The sequence below is a fragment of the Sciurus carolinensis genome, chromosome 9 (assembly GCF_902686445.1).
Source record: "Sciurus carolinensis chromosome 9, mSciCar1.2, whole genome shotgun sequence".
NCBI classification, from domain to species: Eukaryota; Metazoa; Chordata; class Mammalia; order Rodentia; family Sciuridae; genus Sciurus; species Sciurus carolinensis.
The window spans coordinates 50,007,700-50,015,369 of NC_062221.1; positions in this window are offsets into that span (position 1 = coordinate 50,007,700).

Here is a 7,670-nt window from a genome sequence, read left to right on the forward strand (position 1 = left end):
CATCAGGAGGGAAATAAAAAAATTCTTAGAAGTAAACGAGAACAAAGACACATCATATCAAAATCTCTGGGACACTATGAAAGCAGTACTTAGAGGAAGATTTATTTCATGGGGTGCATTCAAAAAAAGAAGTAGAAATCAACAAATAAACGACTTAACACTACAGCTCAAAGCACTAGAAAAAGAAGAGCAGACCAATACCAAAAGTAGTAGAAGACAGGAAATAGTTAAAATCAGAGCCGAAATCAACGAAATCGAAACAAAAGAAACAATCGGAAAAATTAACAAAATAAATAGTTGGTTCTTTGAAAAAATAAATAAATTGATAAACCCTTAGCCACACTAACAAAGAGAAAGAGGGAGAAAACTCAAATTACTAAAATTCGGAATGAACAAGGAAACATCACAACAGACACGAGTGAAATACAAAACATAATTAGAAGCTATTTCGAAAATCTATACTCCAACAAAACAGAAAACCTCGAAGACATCAACAAATTTCTAGAGACATATGAACTACCTAAACTGAACGAGGAGGACATACACAACTTAAATAAACCAATTTCAAGCAATGAAATAGAAGAGGTCATCAAAAGCCTACCAACAAGGAAAAGTCCAGGACCAGATGGGTTCTCAGCCGAGTTCTACAAAACCTTTAAAGAAGAGCTCATTCCAATACTTCTCAAACTATTCCATGAAATAGAAGAGGAGGGAACCCTACCAAACTCGTTCTATGAAGCCAATATCACCCTGATACCTAAACCAGACAGAGACACATCGAGGAAAGAAAATTTCAGACCAATATCCTTAATGAACATCGATGCAAAAATTCTCAACAAAATTTTAGCAAATCGCATACAAATATATATTAAAAAGATAGTGCACCACGATCAAGTGGGTTTTATCCCAGGGATGCAAGGTTGGTTCAACATTCGGAAATCAATAAATGTCATTCACCATATCAACAGACTTAAAGTTAAGAATCACATGATTATTTCAATAGATGCAGAAAAAGCATTTGATAAAATACAGCATCCCTTCATGCTCAAAACACTAGAAAAAATTGGGGTAGTGGGAACATTCCTAAACATTATAAAGGCAATCTACGCTAAGCCCATGGCTAATATCATTCTAAATGGTGAAAAACTGAAAGCGTTCCCCCTAAAAACTGGAACAAGGCAGGGATGCCCTCTTTCACCGCTTCTATTCAACATCGTCCTTGAGACTCTAGCCAGAGCAATCAGACAAACCAAAGAAATTAAAGGGATACGAATAGGAAAAGAAGAACTCAAACTATCCCTGTTCGCTGATATGATTATATATTTAGAGGAACCTGGAAATTCCACCAGAAAACTTTTAGAACTCATAAGTGAATTCAGTAAAGTAGCAGGTTACAAGATCAATGCTCATAAATCCAATGCATTTTTATACATAAGTGATGAATCTTCAGAAAGAGAAATTAGGAAAACTACCCCATTCACAATAGCATCGAAAAAAATAAAATACTTGGGAATCAATCTCACAAAAGAGGTGAAAGACCTCTACAATGAGAACTACAGAACACTAAAGAAAGAAATTAAAGAAAACCTTAGAAGATGGAAAGATCTCCCATGTTCCTGGATAGGCAGAATTAATATCGTCAAAACGGCTATACTACCTAAAGTGCTATACAGATTCAATGCAATTCCAATTAAAATCCCAATGATGTACCTTGCAGAAATAGAGCAAGCAATTATGAAATTCATCTGGAAGAATAAAAAACCTAGAATAGCTAAAGCAATCCTCAGTAGCAAGAGCGAAGCAGGGGGTATTGCAATACCAGATCTTCAACTCTACTACAAAGCAATAGTAACAAAAACGGCATGGTATTGGTACCAAAATAGACAGGTAGATCAATGGTACAGAATAGAGGACATGGACACAAACCCAAATAAATACAATTTTCTCATACTAGACAAAGGTTCCAACAATATGCAATGGAGAAAAGATAGCCTCTTCAACAAATGGTGCTGGGAAAACTGGAAAACTATATGCAATATAATGAAATTAAACCCCTATCTCTCACCCTACACAAAACTCAACTCAAAATGGATCAAGGACCTCGGAATCAGACCAGAGACCCTGCATCTTATAGAAGAAAAAGTAGGTCCAAATCTTCAACTTGTTGGCTTAGGATCAGACTTCCTTAACAGGACTCCCATAGCACAAGAAATAAAAGCAAGAATCAACAACTGGGATAGATTCAAACTAAAAAGCTTTCTCTCAGCAAAGGAAACTATCAGAAATGTGAAGAGAGAGCCTACAGAGTGGGAGAATATCTTTGCCAACCATACCTCAGATAGAGCGCTAATTTCCAGAATCTATAAAGAACTCAAAAAACTCTACACGAAGAATACAAATAACCCAATCAACAAATGGGCTAAGGAAATGAACAGACACTTCACAGAAGAAGATGTACAAGTAATCACCAGATATATGAAAAAATGTTCAACATCCCTAGTAATAAGGGAAATGCAAATCAAAACTACCCTAAGATTTCATCTCACCCCAATTAGAATGGCGATTATCAAGAATACAAGCAACAATAGGTGTTGGCGAGGATGTGGTGAAAAAGGAACACTCATACATTGCTGGTGGGGTTGCAAATTAGTGCAGCCACTCTGGAAAGCAGTGTGGAGATTCCTCAGAAAGCTTGGAATGGAAACACCATTTGATCCAGCTATCCCACTCCTTGGCCTATACCCAAAGGACTTAAAATCAGCATACTACAGAGATACAGCCACATCAATGTTCATTGCTGCTCAATTCACCATAGCCAGATTGTGGAACCAACCTAGATGCCCTTCAGTTGATGAATGGATAAAGAAACTGTGGCATATTTATACAATGGAATATTACTCCGCAATGAAGAATGATAAAATTATGGCATTTGTAGGCAAATGGTCGAAATTGGAGAATATCATGCTAAGTGAGATAAGCCAATCTCAAAAAACTAAAGGACGAATGATCTCGCTGATAAGCGGATGAGGACATATAATGGGGGGTGGGAGGGGCTAGCATTAGGTTTAGGGTTAGGTTTAGAGTTAGGCTAAGGAGAGCGGTAAGAATGAAGGAAAGAAGGACTGTGTAGAGGGAAAAGAGGGGTGGGAGGGGTGGGGGGAGGGGAAAAATAAAATAAACATCATTACCCTATGTAAACGTAAAAAAAATAAAAAAATTAAAATTAAAAAAAAAAAAAAAAGAAGTTGCATGCTTGGTAGGGTCAATTTCAAATCCTGAATCTTTCAAATAGCTGTGTGATGTTTAACAACTTGCTGAATTTCTGGTCCTCTTCTTTAAACTCTCATAGGGATGTTGTGTGGATCATATGGAAAGTATTATCTAAAGCATCTTTTCTGTGCTAGCACATTTTTGGAGTCAATAATTTGTAGTCATTTATATCATAAGGCAGGTAAAGTCTTTACTATTCCAAAAGTTTCAAGGGTTCTAAAGAGACCATACAGAGTAAGAACATTGGATGGGGTCAGGGTTGCTCCTTGTAACAGTCCCCAAACTTGGTGTTGGCACTGACCTGTATCTACGGGAAATCTGACTTGCCCAAAGTGACTCAAGGTGGCACAGTGTCACTTCATAGCACCACTTGATTAAATGGACCCCATTGTTAATACTATAATATACCTATTGACATATTATAAATGTACCACATATGATCAAACATACTTTTGTTTGCTTCTTTTGATTCTTCATATATCCAGGATATATTATTGAAAAGGGTAGCATCATATTACTATGGTTGGAAAGCCTAGATTTAGGGTAGGGATGTAGTTCAGTGGTAGAGCTTGTGCGAGGACCTAGTACTGCAATAAATAAATAAATGAACAAATAAAAAATAAAGGAAAAACCTAGATTCCAGATGTTTATTATTTACCTCAGTTGTGCTTGCATATTTTTGGAATTGCAGTAAACAGAGAAGTACTTGCAATGACTATATATGTATGTAAGTATGCGTGTATATATATATATATATACACACATATATGTATGTATATGTATATATATATAAAATTGCATTTTATAATTGCCCATTTCATGTATTTTACAGAATGAAATAATTCTAAATGTACATACATTTTCTTGTCATTTCTTCTTAACACACATAATTCTCTGAATTTGTTTCCTAGCTTTCATAACAATTGTAATTTTTTAACACTGAATTTAATAACAACTGAGATAGAGGACAAGATGAGTATTTGTAATGACTGCTGCAATTCCGTAGTGAGAATGCAGGCAGAACTGGTGAAGAAAGGAGCGAGGCTGCAGAAGGAGTGGGGCAGTGTTACAAGAATGGAAGACCAGCGACCCAGTGAGGCAAAGTCAAGTCTTGCACCTGGTAGGTACACAAGAATTCTAAATGCTTGGCTATTACAAAGGAGTTTTGAAAGGGCACTTATTTTTATAGATCTGGATTCAGAGTCAACCACTGAACATCTACTGTGGACTAGATACTTTATTTAAATGTTACTTCAATGTCTTTTGTTTTAGAATGATATACTTAATATGCTGGTTCCAAGGGATAATCGCAAGCATTGATAGTTTTGATATAGAAATAATCCTTGATTGTTCTTGTTCTTTAATCTGACTAGTTATTAGTAACATTAATTTAGGACTGGCATTATAGGTGTATGCCACAGAACCTTATGTAGTATTTTTCTTCTAAGGTATTTTCTGCTATTCTCTAATTTTTAAGGATAAAAAGAAAGCAGCCATACTATAAGCCTCATCTTAAAGGAAAAATCATTATTAGTAAGAATGCACAGTTCCCCAACAGGATTCTCTTCAGACACTGAATAGGTTTTCTTTCTTAATTCCTTCCTTTATCAATTCAATACTTCAGGGTCAATAATATTACTTCCCTATTATATTTTTTTGATGAATAAAATGTACCAAAGGTAAGTGTAAACTTTTATCTGTGTTAACATGTGATTAGCCCTGACACTTCAGATGTACTGTAGAGAAGTCCATCTCCTTTGAAGTTCATTGCAATGATTTATTATTATTTAAAAATGTTTTTAGTTGTAGATGGACACAATACCTTTATTTTATTTATTTTTATGTGGTGCTGAGGATCGAATCCAGTGCCTCACACCTAGGCAAGTGCTCTACCACTGAGCCACAACCCCAGTCCCAGGTTTATTATTAAATAAAGCAATGATCCTGATGATACATCGAGAGATCACACTGACCTGAAATTATGAATGAACAAATGATGTTAACTATTCAATTATGAAATGGAGCAAATCCCTTTTCATCAAAAACATCTAAGCATGACTTTCCAATATTCTCTCAAGCTGTGTTCTTTGTGCTGTCAGATTTAAGATTCCCCTACACTATGTGCACAGTATGGTCTCTGTGGAGAAGGTAATCGCCATATTTCAGACTTCAGAGACTGGAGGTATGGTCCTCATTAACCCTGCTGAAATGTTTTATTTTCTAGTGAACTCTGAGTACCAGAATACTTTACTCTTCTTCAGCCCAGATAGAGCTGAATACATTCTTTTAGATGCACAGAACATGTTGGAGATAGTATTGATAGGAGATATCAATATATATAATCTATTCAATTTGCTGTATAATGATTTACTGGAAATGTAAATGGTAAATTGATTTAAATGGATTAGTATAAATTATAAACTCATTTATTTAATATTGAATTATTGGAAAACATTGCAATATTTTATTACTCATCAGCTTTATTAGTCAAGCATATCATAAAAGCAATATGAAAGTAGGAATATTTTTGGCATTGTGACATGCATCTACAGTGAGAAGTTTAATTATGTGGACAACAGTTAATACACAGTATTCAGTGATGGAATGAGACAGACATCATTACCCTATGTACATGTATGATTACACGAATGGTGTGACTCTACATCATGTACAACCAGAGAAATGAAAAGTTGTACTCCAATTGTGAACAATGAATCAAAATGCATTCTGCTGTCATATATAACTAAATAAAACAAACAATAAAAAATATACAGTATTCAGGCACACTGTTCTAGGTATGTTGCATGCCTCAGCTTAGAGGTCAGTGAACTCTCAAAGGTCTGACAATAAATGTGTTCTCCAATTTAATGAACCACATGGTCTCTGTTGATCACTCAACTCTACCATTATAGAGCAAAAGCAGTCATAAATGAGCAAGCTTGTCTATGTCCTAATAAAACCTAGTTTAAGGTTACTGAAATGTGTCATAGAATTTTCACACATAATGAAATATTATTCTTAAAATATTTTTATAACATTTAAAATTGAAATCATTATTCTTAGCTCACTTGAAATGGTAGGTTGGTACTGGCCCAGGGAATATAGTTTGCTTACCTCTGCATTATCTCATTGGGCTAGTGAAGATTTCCTAAATAACCAGATATATTGTAATTATATAGTCAAGTGGATGGGAAATCCTTTTCTTACTAACCTTGTTCCCCATTCTACTGCCCATGTTTTGCCTCCTTGCTAGCACTATGACTGATGGGATTTTATTCAATAGGTGCTAAGGTTAAGAGTAGCCATATTTTTCTAGACTTTAGAAATACCAACTGAAAAACTGCTTTCAATTACAATGATATGTAACAATCTTAAGGGTTTGAGAACTGGAGTGACATGGAGTGATTTGAGCATTTTTATAGATCAAGTTTCCTGTAGAGCTGGAAGTGGCAAAGGGACAAACTACTGCAGTAATTGGGGGGAGAAAAGACACAGTTCTGGACTGGGATGGTAGAAAAATACTATGAACAGAAGACAGATTGCAAATATATAAGCATTGGGTGCTTCCTTGAAAGAGGATCAATTAGCTCGTTTTGATACATATTTCACAAAATAAAAGATATTGAGGTACTTCTTTTAAAATACTTGTTAAAATGCTACCTAAATTTAGTTGAGATAATGTACCATCTCTTTCTTCTTTTAATTATTAATAATTATTTAAAATTTGCAGGATCCTAGTAGTTTGATTTATTGATTCGTCCTAGCCCAAAGTGGAGCACATTTTTATTTTTCAAACAAAAGTTGAAAATACTTTTCTGTTAAAAAAAAAAAAATTCCAGTCAGGCACGGTAGTGCACGCTTGTAATCCCAGCTACTCGGGAGGCTGAGGCAGGAGGATCACAAGTTCCAGGTCAGCCCCAGCAATTTAGTTGACCCTCAGCAATTTAGCTAGACCCTGTCCCAAAATAAAATTTTTTAAAAAGGGTTGGGATGTAGCTCAGTGATAAAGTGCCCCTACTCTTAATCCACATTCATCACAATCCATGGCCAAAAATCGCTACGTGGAGAAACTGTCTTTCCATTTCCAGACTTTCCACGCTCCCGCGTGCCCAGACACATCACTACACCTGGCCCCAATACTTATCTCCAGCTTCTCCTCCTTCTCCTCCTCCTCCTCCTCCACCGGACTCTCCCGCCCACCAGGGAGCCCCGCCCTCTCCAGTTCCGCAACCCAACTCCTTTCCTTCTTCCGTCGCTTTCCCCTTTCCCCGCCCCCAGGCTGTTTTCGATTGGCTAAACTTGCTGCGCCGCGGCAGGGATGCTGCAGAGATGCGTTCTTATTGGCTGGAGGGCAGCCCGGACCCCCGGTGATTGGCTGGTCAGAGGAACCAGCAAGTGTG